We start from the raw sequence: 16,520 nt of genomic DNA on the forward strand, positions 1-16,520 counted from the left end.
CTACAACGCTCGGAACGATTATATGAGCCGGAAGGGCCAAAAATAGCTTACTCGTAGCCGGCTCGTTTACCCATACGTTAAATACAGGTGCGTTGCTCTTGAAGAGACCCACGACCTCAAACACTAGATGCGAACAAAATACAAAGCTCCAATCATAAATCGTCGGAAGGTTACACTAGATTAACGGTATTGAAGCAAATAAAAAAAAAGGTTGTGTAAAAGATCGTATCTTCCGAAAATTCCACAATCAGCTGGTCGCTGCCGGTATCGTTTAGGTGTTCGTGCTTATCTACTCGGTGGTACGCCGGATAGCTGCCGGCAATCAACAGGTGTTCGTACTCCGGAATATTCGCAAGATGCAAATTCATTTACTATCCCAAAATTATGCCAGGTCAATGTCCTCCGCCCACAAGAATGTGCAAGGATATACTATAAACTATACCATACAAGGATTCGTCTGTACAAAGATTGACCGGTACAAGAATCCATCTACTACATGGATTGACCGGTATAAGAATCCATCTACCACATGGATTGACCGGTATAAGAATCCATCTACTACATGGATTGACCGGTATAAGAATCCATCTACTACATGGACCCCCTGAAAGTAATGAAGATGTAACACTCCCTTAACGAGATTTTTAATAACATACCTGAAATCGTCAGGAGGGTAATGAAAAATACTTAAATCAATGAAATATGGAAATTATCCAAGAGGTTGTGAATCTGAAAGAATTTTAGATAACATAACGTAAAAGAAAACCAACGCCATTTCACTTACATGTAGGTAGGGCGATGAACTTCTACCAGATATAGCCTCGCAATGGAGAAAACGGCTTCTGAGTTACTCTACTCGACAACGCCAATAAAAAGGTAAAATTGCCAGAGATTTTACGTGAATGATGGCAAATATTACCCACTGGTTTTAGAAGAATTCACAATGCCACGCTCTACAAGTACAACCTCGTTGGCTTTAAAACGGAAATGAAGTGAAAAATTAACGCGATTCTGCGCGAGGAAAGAAACACGCGTACAAGTGACGCCATCTCACCTATATCCTACCTAACGTAGCAAGCGGTAATTTTGAAATTTGAATATGAATAAACTAAACTGTTACACCACAAATTATTATAAAAGGTTCTAAGTAAATCTCCGCCACTAATACTTACTGGTGCTTCGATTCAAATATTTCGGGGGCCACCTAATTCCTCTAACAATTTTATCTGCAGCCACCGGAATTAGGAAAGGTAGCTTCAGTATAAAAAAAGTCAACGTATTGACCCACAAGGAAAATTATTATTTTATTAACCAAAGAGTATGCAAAATACAAAAAAAAATTAAATCTTCCCATGAACTATTAACACAAAAATTAACCCACCAACAACCCCTGATGTTATGTGACACCTCGTACCGCTAAGCAACGACAAGTCTATTACTTTAAATTAAAATTGAAATGTACTATAATCGGTAGCTTGAGGTGTTGAAGTTAATCGTAGTAACGAGCTCTTTACCTTACAAGTGATTACTTTTCTAGGGTAATTCGTATTTGATAGTTAAACAATCCTAAAGATCAAGCACACTAATTACACGGAAAAATTTCCAATTACATATGTGGGTTAAATAAACTGTTCATAGATATTTAGGTCTTAACAAAAGAAAAAAAAAAGTTGAAGTTACGTCAGCGCTAACGATAAATTGTGTCGGTAATTCCACAGGTTCCTGGTGTAACCAAAAATAACTCCTACAGAGGTAACAAGGCTTGTGCTCCAGGTATATTTTTCTCACGATCTACGTTCGGCCGCCCTTAAGATCTTAATGATTCTACGGGTTTTTTTACAGCACACTCATCTGCAGTAGGTCGATTATTTCCCCGGACTCAGCTGAATATTAACCCCCTTGCAGACTCTAAAAAGTAACCTAATTACGACTACGTTATAACCCACAATAATGCTAACCTCTCGGCTAACCTCTTATCCAGAGAGTACACAAAAGAAGAGAACTGAATACGTCCCAAATGACTTCCAAATTTACTATATGGTAGGTATTTGTTCCCCTACAATAGAAACAAGTTAAAAAGTAATCGTAAACGATTTACATAAAGCGCATTTCCACTTGCATTCATTTCCCATTTGTAAGATGCAACTTCTGTTAAAATCATAAAAATCCGGCCACAAATATGAAAGATAGCGTTGCATATGGGCAATCCATTTTTGACGTGCTACTTCAATTTCAGTTTATAAGAAGAATTTCATTTCAATGCTTTTCTAAATAAGAAAGTTGGAACAGCGCATGCGCAAACCTAAATTTTAAAACTAATGTTAGATTTTCCTTTGTTCCAAGCGCCAAAGTATCAAATTTCACTTAAATGCTTCCATAGATAAAAAAAGTTGGCACTGCGCATGGGCAAAATAAAATTTTTAAACTGGCGCTAGATTTTCTTTCATTCCAAGCACCTATGTATCAAATTTCATTTAAATGCTTCCATAAATACAAAAGTTGACACTGCGCATGCGCAAAACCAAATTTTGAAACTGGCGGTAGGTTTTCCTTTATTCCAAGTGCCTATGTATCACATTTCATTTTAATTCTTCCATAAATAAAAAAGTTGGCACTGTGCATGCGCAAAACCAAATTTTGAAACTGGCGTTAGATTTTCCTTTATTCCAAGTGCCTATGTATCAAATTTCATTCAAATACTTTTATAAGAAAAAAGTTTGCAATTCGGTTTATAAATGGCTGAGATGCGAAAAGGGCACTGTGAATTTTGAATCGATTCGACTCAACTTTTGGCATTGCGTATTATATGGCTAAGGCTATGCCCATATTGAATTTTATGCAATTCAGTTCATAACTAACGGAGATGTAAAAGCGATCGGACATTTCTAAACAAAATTATCGTTCACACGGACAGATAGAGGGACAGACAGGCAAAGAAACAGACGGACAGACCAACAGACAGACGACAGACAACAATACAAAATTATAAATGATCTCTTGGATGGTTAATAAACGGCAAAAGTGTAAAATTATGGAACATGTAAAAACGGTTTGTTGGTTTTTTTACAATAACTTTTTTAGCAATAAACGCAGAAAAAATTCCTTCCTTGGTGCAAGCCTCGACACCATAACGAACCAAATAGCGAAAAAAGTAGAACGATAGCTCTTAAGATAAAGAACTAGTAGCGTCGCAAATGTAGCGGACGGACGGACGGACGGACGGACGGACAGCCGGACGGACGGACGGACAAAGTGGCCACAATAGCGCATTTTTTTTTATGTTTGTGGAAATGCGCTAAAAAGAACATCGGTAACCTCAATTCGTGCACAAGAAAACACTTACGATTTGGAATGCTTGCGTTTTCCGTATTAAAAGTCCATTTCGGAAAAAATTGTAACCGAACGTCCAAAAACAAATTGTCGACACAATAGGTAATCGATTGATTAAAGATGCTTCCGCTCAGTATTAAATCAATTCGACCATTGGAAAAACACCCAAATTCGGAAATTTAGTACGACCGATTCTATTGCAGGTTGCTGGAAGACGCCACAAGTTATGAAATTTTACCCAAGCCAAAGCTACGGATATTTATCTCAGACGAATAGTAGAGCAGTATTTGGTACATGACCATATAAGGTAATTTAATGGTTAACATAAAAAAGGAAAACAAAGTAAATGTCCTCTTATGACAAGAAGACAAGTTCAATCAGAGGGAGAGGCAAACACAGAAATGCAAAAGTAAGTAGAAATTGATCGCATTCAATGACAAGAAAATTTAGAAAATATACAGGTGGAAATTGAAATATGGACAGAAATGTTAATATTATTTTAAAACTGTTACACGGATTCGCGAAAACGCTTCAAAAAGAAAAGAGAACGGCTAACGAAGACGGAACGATGTGTGTTGTTAAGTTAGCATGTACAGGTTGACGCGCAATTCAGATAACAATCTAAAAGTTCATGTGAAAAAACCAAACCAATTTTTGGGGGCCCCCATCGGCCGATACAGCAGCTCACCACCACTCCAGCTACGTGCCAAACTTTCGATTTATGTATTTGTATGGTTCGGGCGAAAATTATCATTTAACCAAGAAATTGTATAGCTTATGATCCTTCAGTCCACTAATTACGAGAGGATTAACTTAAAAACAAACAATTATGGTTGTTTATAAGGTAAACTCTGTATAAAAGATTTTTTATTATACCTGAATCACAATCTCCGTTTTAAACACTCAAATGCGTGCGAAAAAGGGCCTTTAAAACACACGTGCTTTAAAGTTGCTAAGTAACGATACTTCAAGTATGACTTTTGAAACTGTCATCTGGATGAAATAAAAAATCCTCGTAGGTCGCTTTCTGTAAATACAGAACATTTCTTTGGCTTTTGTACCTATCCTTTGGTTGAAGCTTTCACAAACGTGCGTAATTTAGAGTATGCTTCCAAATCTGTTCCACTTTTTAATCGCAGCATTGTTTTAAAGTTTTGAATGAATGCACCAAAATATAGAAGATTTAAATACCTTTGACCTTTCCTTCATATATGCCAGCATTATGGATGCATTTAAGACTGTATTCGTAAGTAACTTCCTATTCGTCCATGGAAACAACTTTTCATATTCTTTATAATAGGCTTTACTGGATTTGGATTTTACACCTACCAACGTTTGTTTAGATTTTACAAGCGATTTAATGGACGATGTATTATCTTTTTCAACGGAAATCGTTTTATTTACAAAGATGATGATGATTGATGATTATAAGCAAACGTCAAGTGACATTTCCATGGCAATCGTGAAATTTCGAACACCCAGCCCACTTAATTAAACATGTATTCGAGTATAACGTCAATATGACTTCATTGTATTTCCTATTTTTAAATTATACTGCAGGTATAATAAAAAATACTATAAGATACACGTGTATAATTGGTCTTTAAAGCACTTGCAACGTTAAAGGCACTCCGCTTTGCGTCGTGCCCTTAAACTCGTTGCGCGTGCTTTAAAGACTTGATTATACACTTGTATCTTAATATACTATTGCAGTATATTGTTGTTGGTTTTGACCCCTAGAAAAGCCGTGGCCACGAAAATTAATCTATAATAGTTAGGTTGAAAGCTGTAAATAGGAAAACATATAAACTTTACGGTTACTTTCCGCTTAATTTTTCTTTCTGTCAAGATGCAAACCCGTTGCAACTCCCTTTGGAGATAGATCTTCTTCTTTGTGCTTTAGGCGACAATACGACAAGCACTTTACTGAAAGAGTGGCAGAGAAGAAGGGTATTGCGTGGCACGCGTCGTTGAATATTAAATTTTCTGCTGTTGCGTTTGGTATATATCACATCAGTTACTTTTCATCGGCTAATTAAGAACTAAGTGACATATAATGAGTTCCAGTTAATTAAAAAACACAATTGTACGTCTGGGAAATCAATAATGAAATTTCTGTTTCGTTCGAGAGGCGGCTCAGTGAAGAGTGAAAGTTGATCAGGTTCACCTATTTAAATTTGTAAGACATGGTTATCACCCACAAATTTGGAAGGAGTCTCCTTAACTTTGCCGAGAGGCACATTTTAAAAAATACCAACTGCATCATTTGCATACTGAAGCCTTTGCTTTATATTGAGACCAAGTGTGGTCTTGCCCTGATGAGGTATGATTGCCCTCATTCCCGAAAACCGAAGAGGGCGTACTGTCAAAAGACGGGAGGAGCGACCGGATACCTCGTCGGGGCCTTACTAGCTGTAGGAGTCGTATTGCATTTTGTCTCGCTTCTGAGACACGCCAACAACGTAACGAAGCTGATTAGAATGTTGGCGTCAACTGCACACACTTGCTACGCACTCATTTTCGTGATCGAGGCCATTGTGATCAGTCAGAGCAAAGTGAAGGAGATCAACGATTGGATTGCTATAACGAGGGCCCGTTACCACTTTGGCATCCCGAACGTATTTACTAAGAGGATGAAGACTATGATATTAAGGACTGGTGTCTTCTTCCTCATGACGATGGTGTTGGAACTGGTCGCGGTCGGCATCGCTGCAACCCAAATCGGAAGCAGCTGGGCGATATTCAACTTATGCCTGTACCTGATCGCGGGCCTAATCCAATGCACAAACATTTGCGAGTACTCGATACGCTTCATCGTGTACACCGCACTATTCAGATCTTATCATGCCCCATTGAAAGTGATCCTTAGAAGCGGAAGACTGGGTAATGCAGATGGCATTTCTAGAATTCGCCAATTTCACAATGTGATCGCCGGCCAATGGAAGCATTTTAATTCTTTTAACAGCGCGGTTTCGCTGACGTGCTTGCTGGCGCTGGTCATAATTACAATCTGTAATGCCAACCTGCTGGTGCTTGGGGAGGCACAGCACCCTCTGCTGATGGCAATAGAAGTCCAAACGCATTGCACGGTCATCTGGTCGGTGTATACGCTGGATAAAATGGACGAGCTGCATAATGTTGTAAGTACTGATCATTAAGTCTGTAAAACGTTCCCTGGGTATGGTTATCAGATTTACTCGGGGTTGGAAATTTGCTAGCATGCACCCTGACGTAGTAGCAGAATTACACAATTAATTAGAAGAATATGCCACTGGTCGGACCTCATCAGTATGAAGTACTACTTCTACTCTAACTGGCCTAACCTGTCCAGTTCCTCAATTCCCCCCCTAGCCTCTCTAGGCGGCCTGGTCTCCCTAACCTCTTATCTAACGTCTTTTTTAATCTTCTGACTAGTCCCTTCTCTTCCATAGCTTCCCTTCTACCCTATCGTCTAGCTTCAATCTCTTTCTCTAATCTATTCTGTAGTCTCTCATTTGGCTCTAATCTCTTCTCTAGTTATCTGACGTCTGATTGCATCCAGTCACTATAGACCCCATTGTCAGTCAATCAATCGATCAAATTTTATTGACTCTAATCGATGTGCTCCTATTCCTATCCGCAGACTCTACATTTTCGTTCTTTTTCTTCGTTTCACTTCTCTTTTCCTCTACCCTGATATCCACATCTGAACCTCGCCATTATCTTAACATTTTTTCTTCCCTCCGTATTTCGAAACCACTCCAGTATTACTTGCCTTATTCTGTCATCTGTAATTTAGGGTTTTAACAAGAAACAGCTTGAATTAATTGTCTTTAACTTTTTGCAGGTAGCCGTTTTGTTCAGCACCTCGTATAAACAAATTAGATGAACCACTTTGATTAATATAGGTACTGTTTTTTTATATTACATATGGCACAATTTTTTAACACATACATTTAATACATGCTCTGTCGCGACAGTTTGTAGAGCCGACACTTTAAAGGTTCGACTCTTATCTGTCTGCACACTTGTTTCTTATCTTAAAGCGCTTTATTTTTCCAATATGAATTCTGTTCTTTTTGATTATGTCGCTTGTGAAGATATTCAATAGCGTGGGGTACTTCAGACCCCTTGACCTTTGTCCTTACGCTCGTCCTTGATTCTGTCCTTCAGCTTGTTGTTTGTTTTCCCCTCTTCCATTTCGTTAAACGTTACCTTTACATCCACGAAGAACGTTATTACCTCTCTGCCTTTTTTTCCTATTCCTTTTCCACCAATCTGTGCAGTACATATAATATACAATCGATCGTTCCCTCCCTTTTTTGAATTCCTCCAAAATGCTATTCTCTTCTATTTCTCTTTTTAATATGTCATTCAATACCCTCGCATATTCTGTACGCCTGCGGCATTGTAATTATTATGACTCCTATAATGTATCATACAGTCTTTGTCACCACTTTTGGAGATCCTTTTTCCCATTCTTGCTAGTCCTCTGGCCTGTGGCAAAATCAAAGTCTCACTTTCTATTTCATCCTTCCATGCCGTTTTCTTTTTTTTTCTTTCTTTAATTGCTGCTCAATTTCTTCTCATCTTCTTCACCCTCCTCCCCTATCTCTTCTATCACCTCCTCGTTCTCATGCTTTCCTTGTAGTACCATAACAAAGTGTTGTTTCCAGTCCTCCATATGCATTCCTCTTCCACTTTTTCCTAGACTTTTTCTCTATTTCATCATCTCCCAAAACTCCCCTGTCCTTATTTCTCTAATTTATTCTTCGCATTCTCTCTCTGTTTCTCTACATTTTGCTTAGATTTGCTTTTATACGCCTTTTTTGTTTTCTCTTGCTCCTGCATTTCTCCTTTTATTTCTCTCTGCATCATTAGTCATTATCCGTTTCTCACTGTCCCACCATTCATTCTATTCTTTCTCCCCTCCCTGTCAATTATTTGTTTCCGCGTTATTACTCTCATTCATATTTTTCTACTCCTCTGTACACTTTCACATTCTTGTTCCTCTAGTCTTCACCTTCGGCTTTACACTTTTCCCTATCTTGATTTTCTTTTTTTCCCTTTTAAGCTCACTTCCATCGATTGGTGATTCGAGTCTTTAATTCTTCTATTTCTCCCAGTATTCTTTTTTTACTACCGATCTCCATCTTCATTATATTTATGTGAATTTCCCGTCTCTATCCCTTTCCATATATTAGTTTAAAATTTTCCATCCTCTTCCCTTTTGATAACTCCAATAACACTTTTCCCTCTTCGTTTTCCTCTTTATCTCTTGATTTTCTATCTTGTGTTCCTCTTCCCACTTAAATCCATATCCCTCTGTTCCCTGTTCTGGCATTAAAATCTTCTCCCTTGCTAATACTAGTCCATCGTCTCTTTTAAGCTTTTAATTTCTTGTATGTTGTATATACACTCGCACTTTCTTTCTCCTCGCTTGCAACTTACATATTACCCCTCTCCATATTCCTGTAGACTATAGTCTCTCTAGATCCTTTGACCTCTCTTTGGTCTACACCTAACTTCTCTAGATTCTCTAATCTCTTCTTCAGTCTCTTCTCTAATTCCTCTCCAATCTGTTTTGTAGTTTGTACTTTTTATAGTTCAATTTCTCCATTCCTCAATCTGTTCTCTACTGCTCTTATAATCCCTTTTACCCTCCCTCTCTGGGTTTCTCTCTAGTTTATTTCATACTCTCTTCTTTGGTCTGTGTACTAGTTTCCCTTTCAATCTCCCCTCCAGTCTTCTAAGTAGTTTTCTCTACTCTAGTTTCTTCTCTAGTTACATCTTTAGTCTCCTCGGGTTTCTACCTTCGCCCCCCGCCTAGGTGTTAGTCCCTTCGCTAATTGTGTTTCTAATTTTTCATTTCTCTTCACTGCACCGAAATCTTTTTCTTATTTCTAGTCTTCCCTCTCTATCTCTAGTTTCCTCTCTAGTCTCCTATTCACTTTCTGCTCTTGTTTATCCACCCCTCTAGGTCTTTCTTCCACCTCGTGGTCGACTTTCTAATCTCCTCATCTTTTTTAGACATTTCTTTAGTCTGCACTCTAGTATCTTCTACATTGTGGTCTTCTTTATACTTTCTTCTATAGTATCTTTTTCAGTCTCTCCTCTTTTTTAACCTTCTAGTCTTAACTTCAGTTTTCTTTCTTCACTTTTATTCAGTGCTTCTACCGTTTCCTCTCCAGTTCTACGGTCTTATTTTTTCTACATATCTTCTTCACTTTTTTCAAATTTTTTTTCTAATCTACTCTCTAGTTTCTTCTTTATACTCCGCTTTAGCCACCTGATCTATTTTCCAAATTGCACTCCAGTGTCTTCTCTCTAGTATCTTCTTTTCCACTCTAGTCTCTAATATATGAACCGTCTAGTCTATTAACCAGCCCCTTCTTCATTTTTTGTCTATTGCTAAGTCCCCTTTCCAATCGTTTCTCACCATAAGAGTCTTCACTAGTCTTTTCTCGAATCTCTTCTATAGCCATTTTGGCAGTCTGCTGCAATTGGTAGTCTTTTCATGAGTGCCTATTTTAGTGGCGTATCCTTCCTTCCCTTTTTACTGGTTTCCTTTTTAGTCTTCTCTCTGTTTTTCCTCTAGTCCGTTTTTCAGTTTCCTCTTCTTCTCTAGTGTTTTTCCTAGTCCCTTCTCTAATTTCTTCTATAGTTTTTGCTGTAACCTCTTCTTTCATATTTTCTCTATTGCCGTCTTTAGTCCACTATATATTACCTTGTCTAATCCTTTCTCGGACCCTATTGTACAGGGTGGCCAACTAAGAATGCGACGTACTGTATCTGAGAATCTATCCATCGTAGAGGCTTGCGGTAAAAAAATTTATACTAAAACGGCCACAAGCAAAACCTGGAAAGTATTTTTAGGTTTCTGAAATGACCGCTAGGGAGCGTAACTGCAATCTGGAATCTAAAAAAGTGATGTTTCTGTGAATTCCGTTATATTAACCTAACAAAAATGTCCGGTCTTTGAAGTCGACGATAATCTGAACAATTTTTGTTTGACAATTTTTCTTGTATCTCTAAAAATGAAGTGGTGGAGGGTATTCAAAGGTTTCCACAAAGAACACCCTCTATCTTCGAAACGGCTGAGCCGATTTAAACAAACTCGGGTTAGTTCAAAAGAGCTATTATTCAGCTACAAATATTATACTATTTGAAGATTTGTTAGTTTCACATATCACCGCTTGACGGCTTTTTTCGACATTCCGACAGAAATGGTTAATTTTCTCAAAAAAATTAAATGCATCAGTTCGATTTTTTTTCATGAAAAAGTAGCTAAATGATGCCTAAACAATTAAATCGATCCACCTTAGGGCCACGAATTATATAATAAAAATAATTCCGGAAAAATTAGCTTAAGAAAATAAAATTTTGAGGGTATAAAATTTTCTTTGGCCTAAATTTTAGGTTAGGAACAAGATATCGAGATGCGGTTTTCGCGAGCTTGTTTAGGCATCATTTAGCTACTTTTTCATGAAAAAAAAATCAAACCAACGCATTTAATTTTTTTGAGAAAATTAACCATTTCTGTCGGAATGTCGAAAAAAGCCCTCAAGCGGCGATATGTGAAACTAACAAAACTACAAATATTGTAATATTTGTAACCGAAGAATAACTCTTTTCAATTAACCCAAGTTTGTTAAAATCGGGTCACTCGTTTCGAAGATACAGGGTTTTCTTTACGGAAACCTTTGAATACCTCCCACCACTTCATTTTTAGAGATATAGGAAAAATTGTCAAACAAAAATTGTTCAGATTATCATCGATTTCAAGAACCGGACATTTTTTTGTTAGGCTAATTTAGCGGAATTCACAGAAAAATCACTTTCTTAGATTCCAGACTGCAGTTACGCCCCCTAGCGGTCATTTCAGAAACTTAAAAATATTTTCCAGGTTTTGCTCGTGGCCGATTTAGTAACAAAGTTTTTTACCGCAAGCCTCTACGATGGACAGGTTCCCAGACATAGTACCTCGCATTCTTATTTGGCCACCCTGTACAATGTACATACTACACCAGTTGGAGAGTATTAACAATGTGGTAAGTGTTTTTTTTATTTCTTCATAACCTTGGACACGAAAAAGAAAATCTGACACCTAGGTTGCAATCTAAAACCAAATCCCTCCTAGAAAAAAAACAACGCACAAAGCTTATCTGAACCCCGCACACAGGCGGCCGACAAATAAAGTAAGAAATCTTAAAATCACTTAGAAATTTTTTGTTCTTAATAATCCAAATAATCTGGTCGTACAAGATTTACCATATAAGACGCACTAAACTCACACAATCGCTGACAGCTTGTGAACCCTATTTTGCTGTAACTATAACACAAACTTAAATGACAAACGAAACTGGCTTGATAAATGATATGAACAAATTTGCGGTGGCTGTTCGGACAGTAGAAACTTTTAACATTTAAACAGACTTTCGTCAACTTGTTTCTCCACACATGTAGTATAAAAAATTACGAACTACGTCTTCTACAAAACAAATTGGACTGACTACCTGTAATTTAGCGTAAACGCTTTTCAACGCGTTAAACGTCCCCACTTCTCAAGATGAAACGCGCGATTCTTCACAATACCTTATTTCTTAACATCGATAAAACACGTGCGTCAATTAATTTTCGCCTGATAGATAATTACAAAATTAAGATACAAATTCAAATAAAACGTACCACTCTGTGCTTATTTTGAAAGTAATCCTCCAGATTTACTAAAAAAATTGAAATATTTTCATATACAGTATTATACAGTATTATGCAAAATTCTAGAACAACAATGCACCCCTTCAGATATGTTGCTGGTGGCATTCATCTGTGTAGCGGGCAGACTTGGGTTTCCCTCGAATAATTAACGGTTTCGATAGGTAACCGTTCTCGTATTGTTTGGCGGGAAAAAGTAAAAGCTGGCGTCTTGCGATCTTCATGCTTGGATCGATTTCGGTTTGTAAATTCGCGGCGGGTTCAGGCGTAAAGGTGTCCAACGTGATCTAAAGATACACACACATGCACATTTTTCTTCCCCTTGCTACGCACCAGATCAAATGAACGGCCATTTCAAATCCATCCCCCTGTTAATCAGCCGGAGCAGTATACATTCCGAAAGAAAGGAGTTTATATTGGCTTAGGCCTCTAGCGGATACGATGAATGCAGTTCATGAACGAGAATCTTAAACGGCATTTGCCAATATGTAGATTTCACTTCGAGACTAGTCAAATGGTGGGTGCAACCTATCGACAATATTGGTAACGTAAGGAAGCAGATAAGCATCTTTACGAGTGACTGTTTAACTGATGAAAATCAACGCAGAATTTTCTAGAACTTCTGTACCGGACTACTCCGGGGACCTGTCGAACTCTCGACTGTTTGAATGGTTCCACGTTATCCAGTAATTATGCTTCGCCAGATCAATACACCCCAACTGATTAGGTATAGATTGAAGATCATTCTTGACGACCTGTGCCAACGTTAACTCCGGCTCCCCTGTGAAGTGTTGACGTGATTGTAATTCAGTGAACGCACAGTCATCATTCGATTCCAACTAAATCCTGGAACCATAAAATCTTAAGTTTGGAAGTTCAGCACAACTAAGATATCAATAACTTTCACCACATCCCTTAATTTAAAGGGCACCCGCCCGATTTCCACACATTCTGCCATCGTCATCTCTATTACAAGTTTTCCGATTTCTTAGAACATTTCGGACATTATTTACGGGTCACATCCGGAGTACCACAGGTAAAACAATGCTTCCGTTGAGGTTTATTACAATTTCGAGCAGGATGTCCATTTTTATGGCAATTCTAACAATTCATCTCCATCGATCGGGTACCTAACGACTGTACCCCTTTCCCCGCAGCAGTACCTTCCACACAAGACAATTCAGGTTCAACGCAAGCTAAATGGCTTGTACTAGAGGATACCTGATAATGGTAGCATAGATTATGATGCAAATACTCTTCTTCCAGTTTACGATTGGTAGCTGCATGGTATAGAAAGGTGCGAAATTTCGTACAAGAATATCTAATTGTGTATCAGCCGGTATGTCCCCATAACCATAAGTTAAACGGTTTTGTTAGGCAAACATCGTTATGGCCAAAATTGGATTAGAGTATAACAAATAGAATGCAAATTACTAAAGACACCCCTGAATATGTCGATCACCCGTAATTTAAATACACGAGGGACGTTTTCAGAAATGTATGTCATTTGTCTGAAGGGCATCGCGTGCGCCGCTAATGGAATTTGTTTCCAAAATGGTATATAATAATCGCCTCTATTAATTCTCGTACCTAATTATGTACTGGGACAGTTCGCACAATGTCTTGGAGGGGTATGCTCCCTTTACGCTGGTTCAAACGCGATAATGCGTGTGTCGTTTGCACCTTAGGCGGAATGTTTACGGTAACGAGTTACTTTGGAGGGTTTGGTCTAAAGTGCAGCCACAGAAAACCACCTCTGCTCCACTTTGAAGTAAGTCCGCATAGGGTGGTACTGGCAATCGTCCTGGCCATACTGAATGTAATTCTCGCTTGTTTTCTTATTTATATTGCTGCAAATCATCAAAATGCGATCATCCGGCTGCAATTCACCTCAGAAATATTGCGTGGTGCTCCACGTTTATACCTCCCGTAACTGCAAACGAATGGCCGATGAGTTGAATGGGTGGGCGATGATTTGCTCTCATTATGACGTAGACATGTCCCAAGGGATCGCCGAATACCGGAAGAGGTCTGTTATTGGTTACATTTACCAAGTGACCATATATGTCACGTTGGCTTACTCTCTGTACCTACCCCATTACGAGCTTGACGAACAAATTCGTATACCTTACAAACTTTCCAATACACTCGCGAATCTAATTCATGGCGTACTTTTCGTTCAATTTGACAATCACATCCGCTTCATCGCTGCTCTGTACCGAAGCGCTCACAGCTCTTTCCAGAAGAAAATGGAAGCGAGTCTAGAAAACTTGAGTGACAGACTGAGAGAGAAGTGTCGTTTCCACGCTTCAGCCTTCCGAACGATGGAACTGTTCGCGAAGATGCTCGACGTGTACTTTCCGATGTGGCTGGCGATAATAGTGGCGCACCTCATAGTAAACGGGTCCACGATTGCATTGGCTTACCAGATGGGTTATTACAGTCAGAGTTTGCTTATTCTACAAATTGAACTTTCTATACTGATGGTTTCGGTACTTGGCCACGTGGAGAGTTGGCAGACAGTAGCAAATGCTGTAAGTATGTCGATATTATATTTCAAATAATCACTGTCCCCTAATTTCCGAGTGTAATCTCTCTGATCCTCATAAATATTATTATTGATCCTCGTTCTCGATCATTGTCTATTCCTTTGACATTCGACACTCATATCCTCGTTCAAATTCATTAAAAAAATTACAGAATCCCTTCCAGTTCAGTTTCGTTCAAACATAAAAATAAAACTTAATTTTCTAATTAAATTTCTGTACACGTCGTGTCACCGTAAGATTTGCGGTTTCTCGGTTTACGGCAACAAATACAAAAATAAATACCTTTTAGTCCGTAGTAGTTGAAAACGTCATAGTGTTCCAGTTGAGTTGACCCGTCCTAGGTTAAATAAGTTCTCGTTTATACAAGAGCGCTCACAACCTTTCGCTATGTCAAAAATCCAATTTTTATTTGCGATGTTGCCAAGAATTTGACATTCACACTGTAGCCACTAGTAGTTATATTAAGACAAAAACGGAACCAACGACATTTCTGCGATCGGGGTCGCCTCTAAACCAATAGTGGACCAGCATATTTTTTTACACTGCACTTTTGTCTCGACCAAAGCGTAACCACCGACATAGTACAGTTTACTGTTACTTGGTAAAAATCCACGCGTTCTTGATTCGCCCTTTTGTCTTTAATAACTTGACCCGAGCGCACTATTCGAACTAAAAGGTATACACGCAATTTTACTGCAAAATGGGGCTCCCGTTACAAGTACAAGTTACGAGTCGAAAAGTCCGCCGACACTTTTTTCATGACTAATAAATCAATCTTCATTTATAACCTTGACTATTGTACTTTCGGACGCTATAACTTTTTTTGAAAGCACTAGGGCCCTCATTCGCTGATCAGAAAGCACCAAATCCTATGGTTTCCTCGACTCGAATCACCTTGGACTTGGCGCATGCGCAGATCTCACGTTCAAAGTGGGCTGAAACCGGCCTCACTTATCTACTTTAAACAATAATAATTATGTGATTTAAAAAAGGACGCACCTGTAGATTTCATGCAATTTAAACGTTTTATTAAATGAAATGTGAAGTTAAATAAAAATAGCCACGCAGAGCTTGAATAAACTTACCACGCACCAAGCGATCGATTGAAATAATTAATTAAAGAAAACTTAATCACCTTAACGTGTTAATAATCCAAAATCGCGTCGTGCGCTTTCAATAACTGGTGCACAAGCATACAAACGATGAGATTTATGAATCTCACTTCTTTGACCTCACTTGAATCTCCATTTAGACTACACTGGCTTTGTTTGAATTACAGATGTAATATTTTGTTCTTCAATGGTGGAAAAACTCCCTATAACTTCTTCGTAAATTTCTTTAACTGGACTTAAACATTCTCTTTAAACCGCGTAATGAAACTCATAAGCACTCTCAACCAGCTTTCTTCTACAACTGGCAAGACGGCTGTCTTGTAATAAAATTCGCTCAACTGCCGCTGACTGCGATACACCAAAACCTCCCCCCACCAATAAAGCGAGTACCGATTCACGTCTTCCTCGGCTTTTTAAAACTATTTCGCTCTCTTTTCAACTTACCGAATCATCCTCTCTTTCTTATAAATGTATTGCGTCGCACTTGCCTGCGGCAATAACAAGTGCTTACCTTCAAATGAATTAGCCGATGCAGCAATAATGAAACCTTATCGCACTGACCGGAGATGGCTCAATCTTTTAACACGTCATTCTGTTACGTATAATTAAACACAATACCAAGTGATTATTAACAAAATTGACTACATTAATTAGCGAGAAACCCAAAGTGCGAATCACCAATACCGAAAATTTCGAATGCCAAGTGCGGGTGCAAACTATTTCGGTGCATATTATCCAGGAGCGAGGTTTCCCGAATCCGAATTGCCCAGGGTGAGATTTATCCGAGTTCGAATTCTTCTACTGCGATTTATCCAGAAATGATTTCTTATAGCTG

The sequence above is a fragment of the Photinus pyralis genome, unplaced genomic scaffold, assembly GCF_008802855.1.
Source record: "Photinus pyralis isolate 1611_PpyrPB1 unplaced genomic scaffold, Ppyr1.3 Ppyr1.4_LG9, whole genome shotgun sequence".
NCBI lineage: Eukaryota > Metazoa > Arthropoda > Insecta > Coleoptera > Lampyridae > Photinus > Photinus pyralis.